Below are 19,576 nucleotides of genomic sequence, written 5' to 3'. Positions count from 1 at the left end.
GGGTAATATTGAATGACAATTACCCCCGATCTGAACGGATGTGTACGATGTCAGAGGATGCGCTGTTAGCTACCCTCCCTCATGCTTTGTGGGCAACTTCGGATACTGATGTGGGACAAATGGTGATTCCGCCGGTCCACATTAGCGTCCAGGAGGGGGCGGTGTTACCACGCCTCCCACAGTACCGTATTTCCCAGGAGGGCGAGGAGGCTCTCATACAGATAGTGCAGGATTTGATAACGGTTGGGGTAGTCGAGGAAGTCCCCTACAACATTTGCAACAGCCCGATTCTTCCCATACTGAAAAAGGATACGGATGCCAGAGTTTATCGGTTTATAATTGATTTGAGAGAAGTGAACAAGGTCGTGATACCTCAATACCCAGTGGTTTCCGATATCACGACGTTGCTTACCTTGGTCCCGCCTACGGCGACCATGTTCTCAGTGATTGATTTGAAAAATGCCTTCTTTTCTATTCCCATTCACCCTGATAGCCGATATCTTTTTGGGTTTACACTGAATAATAGATCTTATCGTTTCTGTAGGATTCCCCAGGGCTATACAGAAAGCCCTAGCATTTACAGTCAGGCTTTGAAACGACAATTGGATTCCTTTGTTCTGCTCGAGGGGGTCGCCCTCATTCAATATGTTGATGACATCTTGCTGGCGGCTGACACCCTGGAGTTATGTGAAAAAAGTACGTTATCCTTACTTTCCTTTTTAGCATCCCACAATCATAAGGTATCTAGGAAGAAATTGCAATTCTGTAGACCAAAGGTGACTTATTTGGGTCACCTTTTGTCTAAGGAGGGACGTGCACTCACACCGGATCGTATCCAAGTAATTCTGGATACACCGAGACCGTCCACACAGAAGGATGTGCGTGCATTTCTGGGTCTTGTTTCTTTTTGTAGACAGTGGATATTGGGGTTTTCGCACATAGCTAAGCCATTATTAGCTCTCTTGACAAAGGACACACCTATCCCAATCCCTTGGTCAGATGAGTGTGATACTGCTTTTCAGCAACTACGACAGGCCCTTTGTTCAGCACCAGTGTTAGGAACCCCTGATTATGCAAAACCCTTTTCGTTGTATGTGCATGAGAAAGATGGATGTGCATTGTCAGTTTTAGTGCAGATGCACGGCGATAAGCAGCGCCCATGTGCATATTTTTCGGCTGTACTTGATCCTGTTGCCCGAGCATTACCAGGGTGTTTTCGCTCGGTTGCGGCGACAGCTGTGTCAATACGCCAAAGTGAGGGAATTGTGTTATCTCATAAGTTGTTGGTATTAGTCCCCCATGCTGTCGATGCCCTACTCAATCAAACGAAGACGCAGCATTTGACCAGCGCCCGTTTAACGGGATATGAGTTGACGCTTTTGGCTCCTCATATTACGTTAAAAAGGTGCGTAACGTTAAACCCGGCAACATTGTTGCCATACCCCGAAACCCAGCCTGGGGCACGGAAAGCGCATGATTGTATTCTCGTGACTGAGGAACAAACAAAGGGTCGTATTGATCTCCAGGATACGCCCTTTCCAGATGTAGATGGAGAACTGTGGGTGGATGGATCATGCCTGAAACTACCAGATGGTACGGCTTCAGCAGCGTATGCGATTACCACATTGCAAACGATAGTGGAGACAGCACGCATACCACAGAAATCAGCTCAAGCAGCGGAACTGATAGCATTAACACGAGCATGTGAGCTCAGTACAGGACTATGTGTGAATGTTTATACAGATAGCCGCTATGCCTTCGGAGTAGCGCATGACTTCGGCCTACTCTGGAAGGAGAGAGGGTTTTTAACGTCACATGGAGTACAGATAATGCATGGAGAGTTAGTTCACAATCTTTTAACCGCATTGACATACCCAAAGAAAATTGCTATCGTTAAGTGTAGCGCCCATAGGAAAGTAGTTGACAAAGTTGGAGAAGGGAATGCGTTGGCAGATCGGGTAGCACGGGAAACTGCGATGCAGCCCGGTACCACTGCCGTGTATGTAGTGAAGTCACAGGTGGAAAGATGGCATGATGCGAAGGAGGAAGTGCGAGAAATGCAAAGGACCGCTTCTGACAAAGAGCGGGAACAATGGGCTAGTGAGGGAGAACTGGATGACGAGGGTTGCTGGAGAAATAAGCAGATGAATAGATGGAAATTACCTACGGCTTTTGTACAGCCTATGGTTCAGATGGCACATGGGCTAGCACATGTTGGAGCTTCCGCAATTGTGAAATTGCTTACCCAAGTCTGGGAGCATCCAGAGATTGCTAGCACAGCAAAGAGGGTGGTGCAGACCTGTATGATCTGCCTGAGGTACAACCCAGGAAAGGGTACTCGAGCTCCAGCAAGAGGATTTGTGACACCCACTGAACCCTTTGAGGTTCTGCAGATGGATTACATCCAGCTTGAGCGCTGTAATAATCTGAAGTATGTTCTAGTAGTGGTCTGCGCTTTCAGCAAATGGGTTGAAGCGTACCCTACGAAAGACAATACTGCGATGACTACTGCGAAGCTGCTGCTGAAGGAGTTTTTCCCCCGATATGGTGTTTGTAGACTTCTGTGGAGTGATAATGGCCCTCACTTTGTAGCGGATGTTATAAAGTACGTCTTGAAGGGCCTGGGCATCACCCAGAAGTTCCACGCCGTGTTTCACCCTCAGTCTGCAGGCCTAGTTGAGAAGTATAATGGTACACTGAAGCTTAAGATCGCTAAAATTCAAGCTTCAACGTCTTTGACTTGGCCAGACGCTCTGCCACTGGCGTTATTGTCAATTAGATCGGTACCACACTCTCGAACTGGCCTTACGCCGTACGAGATTGTCTTTGGACGCCCAATGAATATTTGGGGCCCACCAAGACCTAAGGCTGTGTATGATGTACCTTGTGTAATGATGAGCGATTATTTGGCACAGTTAACGGATAACTTGGTTTCTATCCATCAACAGGTCCGAGAGGCGCTCCCTGATCGGTCTACCGGCGAAGGACATGGTCTCCGGCCTGGTGACCATGTCATGGTGAAAGTCTTCGACAGAACGAACAGCTTGGAGCCGAGATGGGTGGGCCCTGAGCAGGTCCTCCTTGCAACGAGGACGGCTGTGCGAGTCTCCAACAGAAAGAATTGGATCCACTCCCTGCATTGTAGGAAGGTGCCGCCCGGATTGGTGGAACCCGCCGTGCTGACCGATCAACGAGAAATTTTGGCTGCAGAGACAGGCCGTGTTGCGGAGCCAAACGCCACTGAGGAGCTCTTTCCGGACCACGCGACTCCTGGAGGAAGGCGATATCATCTTCGACCAAGGAAGTGAGTTTTTCCAGTAGCGGGACATACTGTCAGAACGGCCCTTGGGTTAGTGAAACGGAGAGCCGATGAGGCAAGGGGGGGGGATCAGCCCTGCATTAGTGTAGCGACACCCGTCTTGGCCCGCTGGTGAAGAAATCAACCGCTGCCCAAGGGGAAGAGTTCTGACAGACTTTTAGTTACAGGAAGATATTGGGTTTTACTTTTGCTTTGATATGGAGAAAAAGAAAATACTTTGTGCATTAGGGTTCATGTTAACAGTAGCCATTGTTGGGATAACCACATGGTTCGTGGAGGATGTAACTCCCGCTCGGAAGATTCTTGTGTTGACAACTCCGGTGCCTGAGGAGCACTACTTTTATACATTACCGTATCAAGAGTTGAAGCATCGACAATCTTACTTGAATAATACTTTCATCCAGATGCTGCATCATACCCACGTTGCTACGAATGCTACGAACTGTTGGATATGTGGGATGATGCCAGCTCATCAGAAGAAAGGAGGAACGCCATTTATACCACTTCCTTTCTCTCATAATGGCTCTTGTAGAGCATGGTATACTTTGCTTTTTGCCACTCGGAAACCGACAGTGGGACGATTGCTTTTTAGACTTAATAAAGAATGCCATCAAGACAAGAATGGGTATCCACAAGCGAATGGGACAATTTGGGAGTGGGATTTGGGAGAGTACCGACCAGACAATGAATCCATTCCCTACATCTTTACGAACACAAGAGATACTGTGGGAAAGGATAAATTCGTGATTCAAGTAGCACAAGCTCAAGCGGACCTGTGTGTCCAGAGTGTGGGTTTCATCCCTGTTGGTGTCAGTGATTGCATTACTGTCTTGAATATTGATGGGTTGAACAATAGTACCTTTTTAGCCTCCCATAATACGTACTTTGTGTGTGGAAATAAAGGTTATTACCGTCTGCCGGCTGGGTGGTCTGGGGTATGTTATGTATCATTTCTATTACCTCCTGTATTCTTAGCTCCTGCATCCTATCATAAGGATTTGAAATTATTAAATAATGTGACTGTAAATAGGTATAAACGTACTTTATCAATTGATGATATAGATCAGACTGACACCAGTCTGCAACAGTATATCGATTTTAACTTAGGACTGTTTTTCTTTGTTGGAGCTGCCCTGAACAGTAGGAAGATCCGAAGATTAACAAGAGTGGTAGAAGCTGTGACAAATCAGACTGCTGCTGCTCTTGGGAATCTTACGGAGGAATTGCAGATCACAAGAATTGTTGCATTGCAGAATCGTATGGTATTAGACGTTATGCTAGCTGACAGAGGAGGAGCATGTAAAATTATTGGAAGTAGCTGTTGTGTGTTTATCCCTGATCATACGCCCTCAGTTTATAATGCCATCAATAAACTGCATAAAATTGCAGCTGAGATCCATACAGAAAACGGCACTTGGTCTTTTTCTGGATGGTTTTGGGCGTTAATTACTGCCTGGGGATGGAAGGTTCTAACTGGTCTTTGTATTATTATAGCGGTTCTGTTTTCATGCTGTATTTGTATCCAATGTGGTCCCTTGCTCTGCTCATTATGTGTATCATTCTGTATCCCTGATAAGAAAGCTATTGCTGATGTTGCCCACCAAAAACGTTTAGCTAAAGAAGTTGAAGGAATGATGACAATTGACATATATGATGATTATCCTAACAAGCCGGATGTCTTCAGTAAATGCTGAAAGGGTCGTCTGTTGTAAATTGAAACCACGATGTGATTAAGCATTTACTAAAGACATTAATTCCTCTGTTATAGATCGTGTTTTCTCTGTTATGTTGACCGAAGCTTGGACTCCATTTTGTATTGTCATGCTTTCACGTGTTCCCCACGAGAAGAGTCCAACCTCTGTGTTAGTTGCTTTTGTAATCTGCCCAGTAACAGTCTATAAATAGCTCCTTTGTCCATCTGGCGCATGCCCAGACTTGACCACATCTGTTATCAGTTAGCCTTGCTTGACCATGTTTTAGCGGGCTCAAGGAGTGCGTTAGCTCCGCCCACATATTGATTCAGTATCGAAAATGACCATAAATGGTAATGTTCTTCGTCTTCATGTTGTATCCACCCACTTATGAGCCCCTCTACTGTGTATAAAAGGGGACCATGTACGAATGTTCTTTGTGCTACTCTATGCAATACTGAAGAGTGTTGTGTGGATTGTAGGACCACCCTTAAGGGTTAATAAATGCTGTCTTTGTACTTTGCAGTTTCCGTGCCAACTTCCTTATAGATTCCATTACAGGAGAGCGAACCCTTGTGTCCTGCGGGCCTAGCTGGGGCCTGTATTCATCACTAGCTCTGCCGGCACCTGGAGAAACCTAGCAAACCTATACATTTTTTAAAACTAGACATCCAGGGGAATCCAGGATGGGGTGACTTGACTGGCTTTCACCAGGTTCTGTTACCCAGAATACCTTGCAAACCTAAAACATTGACAAAAAAACAAATTTTCCTCACATTTCTGTGGTGGAAAGCTTTGGAATCTGCGTGGATCCACAAAATTCCACCCAACACGCATTCCCCAAAGTCTTCCGAGAAAAATGGTACCTTACTTGTGTGGGTAGGCCTAGTGCCCGCACAGGAAACGGCGCAATACGCAACGTGGACACGCCACATTTTCACTGTGAAAAATGACCCTTTTTTTGCAAAGTGCGTAGCTGTGGATTTTTAACCCTAGCTCTGCCGGCACCTAGGGAAACCTAGCAAACCTATACATTTTTGAAAACTAGACGCTCAGGGAAATCCAGAATGGGGTGACTTGACTGGCTCTCACCAGGTTCTGTTACCCAGAATCCCTTGCAAACCTACAAAATTCTCCAACAAAACACATTTTCCTCACATTTCTGTGATGGAAAGTTCTAGAATCTGCGTGGATCCACAAAATTCCACCCACCCCACATTCCCGAAAGTCGTCCAAGAAAAATAACACCTCTCTTGTGTGGGTAGGCCGAGTGCCCGCGACAGGAAACGGCGGAAAACGCAACGTGGACACACCACATTTTCACTGCAAAGTGCGTATCTGTGGTTTTTTAACCCTAGCTCTGCCGGCACCTAGGGAAACCTAGAAAACCTATACATTTTTGAGAAATGGACACCCAGGGAAATCCGGGAATGGGTGACATCAAAATGACCTATCACAAAACATCCTGGTTTTGCAATGGGGGTCACTTGGGTTTTTGGCCCCGGGCTTGGCTGCCGTTTTGGGAAACTACCAAACCCACACATTTCTGAAAACTAGACACCCGGGGGAGTCCACCAAAGTATGGCTTGGGTGTTTCCCCCAACGTTTTCATACCCAGAATGCCCTGCAAACCTCAAATTTAGGTGAAAAATCACTTTTTTCTCAAATTTCCGTGTGGGAAAGTTTGGAAATCTATGTGGATCCACACATTTCCTACCACCCAGTGTTCCCCCAGGACTCCCGATAAAAATCATACCTCACTCGCATGGGTGGATGAAGTACCCGCGGCAGGCAAGGGCCCAAAACGTATTGAGGAGACATCAAAATGACCTATCACAAAACAACCTGGTTTTGCATGGGGGGTCATCTGGGTTTTTGGCCCCGGGCTCAGCGGCCATCTTGGGAAACTCCCAAACCCACACATTTATAAATGCTAGACACCAGGGGGAGTCCAGCAAGATATGAATTACATGGGTCCCCCAACGTTTTCCTACCCAGAATGCCCTGCAAATGCAAACCTCAAATTTAGGTGAAAAAAACACATTTTCCACATATTTTCAGTGGAATCACCGTGCCGGCACAAATGTCCTACCCCACAGCATTCCCCTCAGTCTCCCAAGTAAAATGATACCTCACTTGTGTGGGTGGGGCAAGGGCCTGTGACTGGAAGAGCTCAAAACATAGGGAATAAGGGAGTAGCACCAAGAATCCTAAGCGCTACATTTTTCTAAAAATACGTTTTTAGCCAATTCTGCATTGGACACCCACACAAGTGAGGTATCATTTTACTCGAGACACTAAGGAGAACGCTGTAGGGTAGGACATTTGTGCCGGCATGATGATTCCAAACAAAATTATGTGGAAAATGTGTTATTTTCAGCTAAATTTGAGGTTTGCAGGGAATTCTGTGTAGGGAAATTTTGGGGGACCCACGCAAGCCATACCTCGCTGGACTCCCCCAGGTGTCTAGTTTTCAGAAATGTGTGGGTTTGGTAGTTTCCCAAGATGGCCACCGAGCCCAGGGACAAAAACCCAGGTGACCCCCCTTGCAAAACAAGGTTGTTTTGTGATAGGTAATTTTGATGTCTCCTCAATATGTTTTGGGCCCTAGCCTGTCGCCGGTACTTGACCCACCCACACAAGTGAGGTACGATTTTTCTCGGAAGACTTTGGGGAATGCGTGGTTGGTGGAAATTTGTGAATCCACACACATTCCAGAACTTTCCACCACAGAAATGTGAGGAAAACGTGTTTTGTTTTACAAATTTTGAGGTTTGCAAGGGATTCTGGATAACAGAACCTGGTGAGAGCCAGACAAGTCACCCCATTGTGGATTTCCATGGGTGTCTAGTTTAAAAAAATGTATAGGTTTGCTAGGTTTCCCTAGGTGCCAGCAGAGCTAGGGTTCAAAATCTACAGCTAGGCACTTTGCAAAAAAAGGGTCATTTTCCACTGTGAAAATGTGGTTTGTCCACATTGCGTTTTGGGCCGTTTCCTGTCGTGGACACTAGGCCAACCCACACAAGTGAGGTACCATTTTTCTCGGAAGACTTTGGGGAATGTGGGGTGAGTGGAATTTTGTGGATCCACACAGATTCCAGAACTGTCCAACACAGAAATGTGAGAAAAATTTGTTTTTTTGAACAAAGTTTGAGGTTTGCAAGGGATTCTGGGTAACATAACCTTGTGAGAGCCAGTCAAGTCACCCTATCCTGGATTTCTCTGTGTGTCCAGTTTTCAAAAATGTATCGATTTGCTAGGTTTTCCTAGGTGCCGGCAGAGCTAAGCTTAAAAATGTGCAGTTAGGCACTTTGCCAATAAACGGTCTGTTTTCACTGTGAAAATGTGGCGCGTCCATGTTCAGTTTTGGGCCGTTTCCTTTTGGAGCACTAGGCCTATCCACAGAAGTGAGGTACCATTTTTCTCGGAAGACTTTGGGAAACGCAGGGTGGTTGGAATTTTGTTGAACCACACAGATTCCAGAACTTTCCACCACAGAAATGTGAAGAAAATGTGTTTTTCTAAACTAAATTTTAGGTTTGCAAGGGATTCTGGGTAACAGAACCTAGTGAGAGCCACACAAGTCACCCCATCCTAGATTCCCCCCAGTGTCTAGTTTTAAAAAATATATAGGTTTGCTATGTTTCCCTAAGTGCCTGCTGCGCTAGGCCCAAAATCCACAGGTAGGCACATTCCGAAAAAAATGTCAGTGCCTAGTGGGCTTTCTGTTGCCCTGGGGAGGGAGGAAATCAGGGGCTATTGCCCTGATATTCCCCCGAGGGGGGCAGAAAGACTGTGGCTATTCTTTTGGGTGGTTGGGGGCTTTGGGATGCCCATTGTGGTTAGCCCCCACCCCTGCGTACAAAAACGCCAGCATTTTCGCTGGCGCATAGTGGGCTGTCTGCCCCCCCGGGGGGCAGATCAGGGGCTACTGCCCCATCTGCCTCCTGAGAGGGGCAGAAAGACTGTGGCATCTTTTTTGGGGAGGGTGGGGGCATTGGCATGTCCATTCTTGGCAGCCCCCACCCCGAACTTTGGAGAAAAAAAATACCTGTTGGCTAGTGGGCTTTTTGGCCCCCTGGGGGTGCAGATAAGGTGCTATTGCCCCATCTTTCTCCCAGGGGTGTGCAGAAATACTGTAGCATTTTTTTGTTAAAGAAATTACAGTTAGTGGGCTTTCTGCACCCCAGGGGGGCAGATCAGGAGCTATTGCCCCCATCTGCCTCCTTGGGGGGCAGAAAGTCTTTTGTTTTCTTTGGGGATGGTGTGGGGGGACCCCAGGCCTATAAAAAAAATAATCCCTCGCATCTAGGGTGCTTTGTGTCTCCCGGGGGCAGTATTGGGGGCTACTGCCCATCTGCCCCCCAGGGGGGCAGAAAGACTGGAATTCTGTGGGGGGAGGGGTGGGGGCATTGGCATGCCCTATTGGGAAACCCCCAGCCCTAAATTCATCGGGGAAAATAAAACCTGGTGTCTAGTGGGCTTTGTGCCCCCCCAGGGGGACAGATTGGATGCTACTGTCCCAATCTGCCCCCCAGGGGGGCTGAAAGACTGTAGCTTTGTGGCAGTGGGGGCATTGGCATGCCCATATTGGCATTCCCCACCCCTAATTATATATATTTTTTAAATCTTTTGTATCTAGTGGGGGCAGATTGGGGGCTACTGCCCCTGGGGGGGCATGAAGACTGTACCTTTGTGGTGGAGGGGTGGGGCATTGGCATGCCCATATTGGGCAGCCCCCCAATTATAATTTTTTTTAAATCCCTGGTATCTGGTGGGCTTTCTGCCGCCCCGGGAGGGCAGATCGGGGGCTACTGCCCCTATCTGCCCCCGGAGGGAAGAAAGACTGTGAATTTGTGGCCAGGGGGGGTGGGGGCATTGGCATGCCTATATTGGGCAGCCCCCACCCCTAATTAATATGGAAACAAAAATCCCTGGTATCTAGTGAGCTTTCTGCCCCAACTAAATTTGCCCATTTTATATATGGGGGCGCAAAGGCCCTTGCCCAAGGGGCCGCTCCCCCCTCCCTGGTGCCTAGTGGGTGGATCCCTGCTTGGGGATCACCCTCCTGGGGTGATTCCCAAGCAGGGATCCACTGGGGAGGGGTACCTTTCCAACGATACCTCTCCTGTCTTTCTACGTGCTCAGGGGGCTGAGATAGCCCCCTGAGCACATAGAAAGGAAAACTGAAATGAGCCTCTTGTCTCATTTCAGTTTCGGTTTCACTAAAATGACGTCAGTGTGACGTGCGCGCTGATCTTCATTTCAGGGAAACCCTGGGAAGGGCCTCGGGAGCTAGAGAAGCTCTTCCCCAGCTCTCAAGGCTCTTTTGGAGTAAAGGGAGTCCCTCTGGTGACCGCACCAGAGGGATTCCCAGTGCCATGGCATCGGATACGCCGGAGCCGTCCGATGAACATGAGCACTGATGCGTCGGACGGCTCCCGAGCGTCTGATTCATCGAAGGGGTTAATAAGAACCTGCTTTAGACAAGTGCAACTGAAAATTCTTCATAGAGCATACCTCACTAGAGGAGTTTGGGCTCGATTAAAAGTAGAACTGGATACTGCTCCTAATGGTGTGTGGGAAAGTAGGGACTTTCCTGCATACAGTCTGGGGGTATCTCTGATTAGCACCCTTCTGGAGAACAGTGAGGGAGTGCCTATCAGGCCTAATGAGCTGTTGGGACTCCTAGGTCCAAACCTTTCATGCTAGATATCTGGAGAGATGTGGTATTACATAGACGCCCAAATATTGTCTACAGAATGGGTCTTATGGTGGCAAGGCACAACAAGGGCAGACAGTGGGAGTAAGTCGAGGTGCCAAAGGTGAAAATGTGGTGGGATTGTCCTGTGCCTTTTGGGATGTGGTTGCAGCTAAATGTTATCATTTAATAGATGTTCTATGGTAGACATATGCTCCATTTCTATTTTAAAAACAAACAATAAAACTATTTTAAAAGGCTGTCACTCATTTTAATCATAATGCCTATGGAAATGCTCTCAACAGACTTCTTATCACCAGGAACCTAGAAATCTTTAACACAGCTGACTCAAGCACAGGCTTATTACATACAATGTTTGGTATTCATTCTCACTGCTCTACCATTGATTACCTGCTTTTATCTGCATCACAGAAAACCATTTTTATATCAAAACATACTTCTCACATTTTAGCCAATATGCGGCCATATCATGCAAAATGAACTGGAAATAGTTGCACACTGTGAAAACAAGGTGTGCCCCAAAGCCTCATATAGCGAAGAAAAATGGGATATCTCTTAAATGGGGCAAGATTGATGAATAAACAATTGTCCCTTTGGTTGTATCCAAAGAGGTAATGACCTGCCTCGACCGGAATACACCCTCAGTAAATGTGGTGGAAGCCTTTGGGACAATTTTGAAAAAGGTAAAATCAAACCTGGTGCTTAACGTTTCCACCGGTAGGCCCACAGCTCTAGGTTGGTTGGCTTCAGCTGGCACTAAGACCTTAGCCAACCTCCATAATACCCTTAAAATAAATCCAAGGGACAAGACCTAAATCAGACTTTCTCATCAACAATACATCGAGGTGAGGAATGCCACGCACAAAATTACTGAAAGACGAGTTATGGGATTGCCTCCATCAAGCTCAGATCACAAACAACTGAAGGGATTACTACTAGGCCATAATCAATTCCCCCTTCTTGATAGATTACTCATACATTAATCTTCACTGTCATGTGGAGGAAGAAACCTGGATTGAACACTTGCGTAAAATCTTTGGCTTCAATCGAGACGTTTCGTAACTCCAACCTAGAGGCACACTAATCACATCCAAAACATCTTTACTATTTAATGTAACCAAGTTTAGATATGCTGTCTTGGCAATGTAGCAGCAATAAAGCCCCTCACCCGGATGGTGCCCCAATTGATTTTTTCTTTTAAAACCCAGACCATTGAGGACCCCTTTTAACTAATGTGTTCAATGCCATAATTAGTCGGGGCCACTTGATTCATTGTCAAAAACAATTATAGTCCCTATTCATAGGAAAGGTGACAAATCAGTGCCCTCAAAATTACAGACGTATTTCCTTATTGGATGGCACAGCTAAATTAATGGGTAGAGTCTTACTAAACAGATTAGAAGAATAGGACACTCCGAAAAAATATTATGATATCAGCACAATATGAGTTTATGAAAGGGAAAGCAAAATAGATTAATGCCTAAACCTAAGTATGCTTATTAACAAATACACATTAGCTAAAAGGGAAACGGTCTATATGGCCTTTGTGGATTATCTGCAGATTTTGACTCTCCCATCGTCATCTATAGAGAACCACAGAATGTATGGGCATTGATGAGCCCATAATCTTATTTGTAAGGCAGCTGTGTACTCAGGCATCAGTGTGTGTCCGATTTGGAAAACTGGGAAAGTGCACTAGGTGGTTTCAGATTGAAAGGGGATTCAGACAAGGATGCGTTCACGCTCCCTTTTTATTTTCCATCTATGCGAAAGGCATGGAGGCACCCCGGCAAAATCCTCCCCTAGAAGTCCCTGTGGTAAATCAGGTGCGCATTCCCATACTCCTTTACACCAATGACACAGTGCAAATGGCCTCTAATGGCATACTGGAGTATGTGAAATGTATGAAAAACTTGGATTTACAGGTAAATGAGGCAAAATCTTTCATCTTAGTGGACAGCAATCGGGAAAAGAAACTACCTACTTTTTATATAGCTGCCCATAAAGTAGAACATGCAAATATATTCTTGTACTTAGGAGCATTGTTCAATAAATTTCCCTCTTGGACCCTTATGGTAGCTAATAGAAGCCTTCTCTAGGAAAAAAACATTAACACCGTTTTTTATTTTTATTAAAAACCTGGGTTGCAAACCATTGGACATTTTAAAAAAAATGTACAGGGCTAAAGCTACTTCTGTTGCGGCATATGGAGCAGGAGTGTGAGGATGCTCAAAGTCAGATTTACTCCGAACCATAGATGACATCTTTTTGAAAAAATTAGTAGCCCTACCTAGTAGTTGATCCTCTTTTAATTGCCATCGTGAGCTGGAAGCACCTAGCCCCAATTTTGTTGTAGCATTCAATTTGGCGAAGGGAATCAGTTTATCTTACACAACATATTATCAAAGACTGTTTAACTCTTTATAATGCATATTAGATCCCTTGGATCTCTTACATCAGAAAAAAATTAACATTTGGGAGACCCCTGCCACATGTATGACCATTTAAATAAAAGTATTAAAAAAACGTTTTTTAAGCAAAATGGAGACGGAAAGATATGAAATCAATTGCAATAAATCTACGGCCACAATCTATTTGAATGTACACACTATCTCGGGGGGGGTCAGCTTCCTAGTTGTCATTTGTTACAAACCTCCGTCATCACTTTGTATTATTAAGATTCAGACTAAACCTCATCCCCTGTTGCTGAGCTATCCTTTTGGCATTTATTCTCAACAAGCCTTGCCTCACTGTCCATGCGATGGAGTATATAGTCAATCAAACCTTCAGATCTTTTTTTTTGTAAATTTTACGTAGTATAGCCTAAATCTTACATTTTTCCTATCATGCGCAAATACAAATTCAAGCAATGCCGAACAGGATTATATATTTTACAAATGCTTCATTGCCACTATATTTGTTACTGTGTAGCAACCTTTTTATGTTTTTTACTAAATCCTAGGAGACTACAACAGTAGTTAAGATCAACAGGTTGTAATTTCTACCTGTTATTTGCTGTTCTATGGATTTTTAATATATTTTTCAATATTTATTCATGATATTTTATTATATGATGTTTTGTCTATATAAATTTGTACTTTTATGATCTATGTCACTGTATTTACATGGTAGAGCCATTCTGTTTGCTCCATTTTCAGTCCCTATCAACAAGTGCTTGTGTCACCAAATTGATAGGTATGAAGTAAAATCTATTCAGCATCCCAGTGAGTGTACATGCCCTTGACACATTATAATATAAAATGTACTTTTCATCAAAATACACTGGTGCTTATTATAATCCAATATACCACCTCTCACAAAAGAGTGGATTTGCAGAGAGAGACAGAAACAGACTTGTCAACAGAGACAATAAAATAGAGGGAGTAGCAGAGAAAATGACAGAGCAAAAGAGAGACTGATGGACTAGCAGAGAAATTTAGGAAAATAGATTCAGAGATAGGGAATTTAGAGTGAGAAGATGACAGATGGAAGAGAAATCAAGCAAAGGAGTAAGATGCACAGAGAGAGAAGGGGGTCGGCAGAGAGTGATGGCAAACTGAAGGAGAGATAGAGAGAAACTCTGGAAGCAGGAAAGATAGTCCAAGGCCCTTGTTACGAGTGGCCAAGTGCATTCTGACTGGTGCGTTGATATTTGTCATTTTGTCACTGCATATAATGGGACAGTGGGATTAGAGGAAACACAGAGAAATCTGCATTAGGAAATCTCCATTGTTATTTCCCAAGGTCTATTTCGGCAGGCAAAGCATGCTGGTATAATGCCTGGTAAAACAGGTGAAAAAAAGCCTACTCATTACTGAGACATTTAGATTCTGGTGCAGAAATCACCAAAAGATACATACATGTTGTGCATTATTATGAGGAAACTTGTAACCAGGAGATTTATTGCACCAGATGAATACCAGTCACGTAACTCCAACCTAGAGGCACACTAATCACATCCAAAACATCTTTACTATTTAATGTAACCAAGTTTAGATATGCTGTCTTGGCAATGTAGCAGCAATAAAGCCCCTCACCCGGATGGTGCCCCAATTGATTTTTTCTTTTAAACCCCAGACCATTGAGGACCCCTTTTAACTAATGTGTTCAATGCCATAATTAGTCGGGGCCACTTGATTCATTGTCAAAAACAATTATAGTCCCTATTCATAGGAAAGGTGACAAATCAGTGCCCTCAAAATTACAGACGTATTTCCTTATTGGATGGCACAGCTAAATTAATGGGTAGAGTCTTACTAAACAGATTAGAAGAATAGGACACTCCGAAAAAATATTATGATATCAGCACAATATGAGTTTATGAAAGGGAAAGCAAAATAGATTAATGCCTAAACCTAAGTATGCTTATTAACAAATACACATTAGCTAAAAGGGAAACGGTCTATATGGCCTTTGTGGATTATCTGCAGATTTTGACTCTCCCATCGTCATCTATAGAGAACCACAGAATGTATGGGCATTGATGAGCCCATAATCTTATTTGTAAGGCAGCTGTGTACTCAGGCATCAGTGTGTGTCCGATTTGGAAAACTGGGAAAGTGCACTAGGTGGTTTCAGATTGAAAGGGGATTCAGACAAGGATGCGTTCACGCTCCCTTTTTATTTTCCATCTATGCGAAAGGCATGGAGGCACCCCGGCAAAATCCTCCCCTAGAAGTCCCTGTGGTAAATCAGGTGCGCATTCCCATACTCCTTTACACCAATGACACAGTGCAAATGGCCTCTAATGGCATACTGGAGTATGTGAAATGTATGAAAAACTTGGATTTACAGGTAAATGAGGCAAAATCTTTCATCTTAGTGGACAGCAATCGGGAAAAGAAACTACCTACTTTTTATATAGCTGCCCATAAAGTAGAACATGCAAATATATTCTTGTACTTAGGAGCATTGTTCAATAAATTTCCCTCTTGGACCCTTATGGTAGCTAATAGAAGCCTTCTCTAGGAAAAAAACATTAACACCGTTTTTTATTTTTATTAAAAACCTGGGTTGCAAACCATTGGACATTTTAAAAAAAATGTACAGGGCTAAAGCTACTTCTGTTGCGGCATATGGAGCAGGAGTGTGAGGATGCTCAAAGTCAGATTTACTCCGAACCATAGATGACATCTTTTTGAAAAAATTAGTAGCCCTACCTAGTAGTTGATCCTCTTTTAATTGCCATCGTGAGCTGGAAGCACCTAGCCCCAATTTTGTTGTAGCATTCAATTTGGCGAAGGGAATCATTTTATCTTACACAACATATTATCAAAGACTGTTTAACTCTTTATAATGCATATTAGATCCCTTGGATCTCTTACATCAGAAAAAAATTAACATTTGGGAGACCCCTGCCACATGTATGACCATTTAAATAAAAGTATTAAAAAAACTTTTTTTAAGCAAAATGGAGACGGAAAGATATGAAATCAATTGCAATAAATCTACGGCCACAATCTATTTGAATGTACACACTATCTCTGGGGGGGGTCAGCTTCCTAGTTGTCATTTGTTACAAACCTCCGTCATCACTTTGTATTATTAAGATTCAGACTAAACCTCATCCCCTGTTGCTGAGCTATCCTTTTGGCATTTATTCTCAACAAGCCTTGCCTCACTGTCCATGCGATGGAGTATATAGTCAATCAAACCTTCAGATCTTTTTTTCTGTAAATTTTACGTAGTATAGCCTAAATCTTACATTTTTCCTATCATGCGCAAATACAAATTCAAGCAATGCCGAACAGGATTATATATTTTACAAATGCTTCATTGCCACTATATTTGTTACTGTGTAGCAACCTTTTTATGTTTTTTACTAAATCCTAGGAGACTACAACAGTAGTTAAGATCAACAGGTTGTAATTTCTACCTGTTATTTGCTGTTCTATGGATTTTTAATATATTTTTCAATATTTATTCATGATATTTTATTATATGATGTTTTGTCTATATAAATTTGTACTTTTATGATCTATGTCACTGTATTTACATGGTAGAGCCATTCTGTTTGCTCCATTTTCAGTCCCTATCAACAAGTGCTTGTGTCACCAAATTGATAGGTATGAAGTAAAATCTATTCAGCATCCCAGTGAGTGTACATGCCCTTGACACATTATAATATAAAATGTACTTTTCATCAAAATACACTGGTGCTTATTATAATCCAATATACCACCTCTCACAAAAGAGTGGATTTGCAGAGAGAGACAGAAACAGACTTGTCAACAGAGACAATAAAATAGAGGGAGTAGCAGAGAAAATGACAGAGCAAAAGAGAGACTGATGGACTAGCAGAGAAATTTAGGAAAATAGATTCAGAGATAGGGAATTTAGAGTGAGAAGATGACAGATGGAAGAGAAATCAAGCAAAGGAGTAAGATGCACAGAGAGAGAAGGGGGTCGGCAGAGAGTGATGGCAAACTGAAGGAGAGATAGAGAGAAACTCTGGAAGCAGGAAAGATAGTCCAAGGCCCTTGTTACGAGTGGCCAAGTGCATTCTGACTGGTGCGTTGATATTTGTCATTTTGTCACTGCATATAATGGGACAGTGGGATTAGAGGAAACACAGAGAAATCTGCATTAGGAAATCTCCATTGTTATTTCCCAAGGTCTATTTCGGCAGGCAAAGCATGCTGGTATAATGCCTGGTAAAACAGGTGAAAAAAAGCCTACTCATTACTGAGACATTTAGATTCTGGTGCAGAAATCACCAAAAGATACATACATGTTGTGCATTATTATGAGGAAACTTGTAACCAGGAGATTTATTGCACCAGATGAATACCAGTCACTAGGGAGTTTTTATATATGAGGTGCGCTAAATATTTTACTAAAAACAGGGACAATAACATTGAGGACCTTAGTCTTATAGATTGGGTGAAGCAGGTTGAGAGATTTAGAGAGAGAGGCAGAGAAAGAAAGCGTAACAGTGAGAGGGAGGGAGATGGAGAGAGAGAGAGAGGCCTAAACAAAAGTAAATAGTGAGAGAGATTGATATGGAAACTATAAATTTAAAAATATAATCTCGGAGAGAAAGGGAACACTAGAGACACAGGCTGAAAGAGACAGCAGAAATACAGAGACCCAGAGAGATGTCAGCAGAGACAGAGAGTGAGAGACAGAGCGGGGGCAAGAGAGAGATTGAAAATATGTAAGACAGAGCCAGGGCATAGACAGCATGAGAGAAAGGGAGAAGGGGGTCTGCATGGCTGGTTAAGGAATATGCAGAAAGGGAATACAGGGTACTGGGACCCAGCTACATTTGTTGCAGTAACTGTTAACGTTTGCCTTACCTGTTACTTGGCACTTTGTTATTACCATTATCTGTTTTGAACAGGTGCACTCAGGTTCTAGGCATTTACAACCCGGCCTTATATGTTGCATGGCCCGTGAAGACTAAACAGCCTCTTTGCTGGTCAAGTGATGGTTACAGGCACTTTACTGGGCCTGTGCAAACTATAATTCGGTAAGACTGAATACACTGAAGCTCAGTGCATTAAATGGGAAGTGCTGGTACTTATCAAATTGAGCTGTGACCTAGGAATGTGATAAGGAGGCGGGGCTAGGAGGCAAGGCAATGCGCGGGGCTAATAACATATTTTAAGGGCTCAAGAAAGTTTTTTGGGTGAGAATGATGACAAATTGCTTCAATCCGTAATGTACTGTTGATGCCCTTGCAGCTATTGTATGATACTTTTAACATTCTCTTTTAAATGTTGCATATATGAAATTTGCCAGTGCACAAATGGCACATGAATCACATTTATTATACACAGATTTAGCGACCAGGGGCAGCTTGTAGAACAAAAGTAGACAATGATTTTCCACCAACCAATACTAGTTGACAGATTGTTGAATAGGTAACCATCATGTTTCCCTTTTTATCAGAGGCATTGGTCAAATGAAAGTACAATCTGGAATTCTCAGTCCACCAAGAATAATTGCAAAAATGAAAGTTTATTAATGTAACAGCAAACAGTTTAGTTACAATCCAACAAATTCAGAAAGCATGAGCTAAAGAACTGATACAAAGAAAAAAAATGATAAAAGAAAATGTTGTGGGGCTGCATTTGGAAGCTTGGAAATTGCCATTAAATGTTACAAAAAGATCAGCTGTGATTCTTAACAGGCATCAAAAAAGTGTCCACATAGTATCAAAGGGGGACTTTTCTTCCCCCTGGTTGCATGAACGACAAGCTGTCTCTTCAGATGATATCCTTCCTAATTACAGCCATGTTTTAACATATGGTAGAGATTCAAACCTTTGATTGAGTGGGCCTACACATTTCAAGAACCCGAAGGCATGACAGACGATATGTGGAAAGACAATTTCTCTTTGGTGTAAGCAGATCACTAATCAAGCTAAAACTTTGATCACATTTACTGGTGGATACAGCAATGGTTTTAACAGTTTCATCAGTGGCATAAAAACTAGAGGTATGTAGGCAGCTTTGACCACCTTGTACTCTCTAAATTCCCTGATACTATCCACCTCATTTACTCTCAAGATTTGACACAGCTGCCTCACATCCTTGCCACCATATTTTATATCCATGCTGTCTTCTGGCCAGTTTTTGAGATAAAACAGCTTTAAGTGCTGCATAAATAATTTCAAGTTGTCTGCTTTGGGAGTGCCTGCCATTTTAGTGCTGGCATTTGTAGAGGAAAATTTGGGGCCCGATTCACAGAACTAACTTAAGACAAAATCCTAAACGTACTACTTTTGATATTCACAGAAGGCATTTAGTAGTGGTAAAGTTAGGATTTTGTCTTAAGTCTGTCTTAAGTCTGTCTTAAGTCTGTCCTAAGTTTGTCTTAAGTCTGTCTTAAGTCTGTCTT

Source organism: Triturus cristatus, chromosome 8, assembly GCF_964204655.1.
Source record: "Triturus cristatus chromosome 8, aTriCri1.1, whole genome shotgun sequence".
In the NCBI taxonomy this organism is placed as follows: Eukaryota; Metazoa; Chordata; class Amphibia; order Caudata; family Salamandridae; genus Triturus; species Triturus cristatus.
This window is presented reverse-complemented; position numbering follows the sequence as displayed.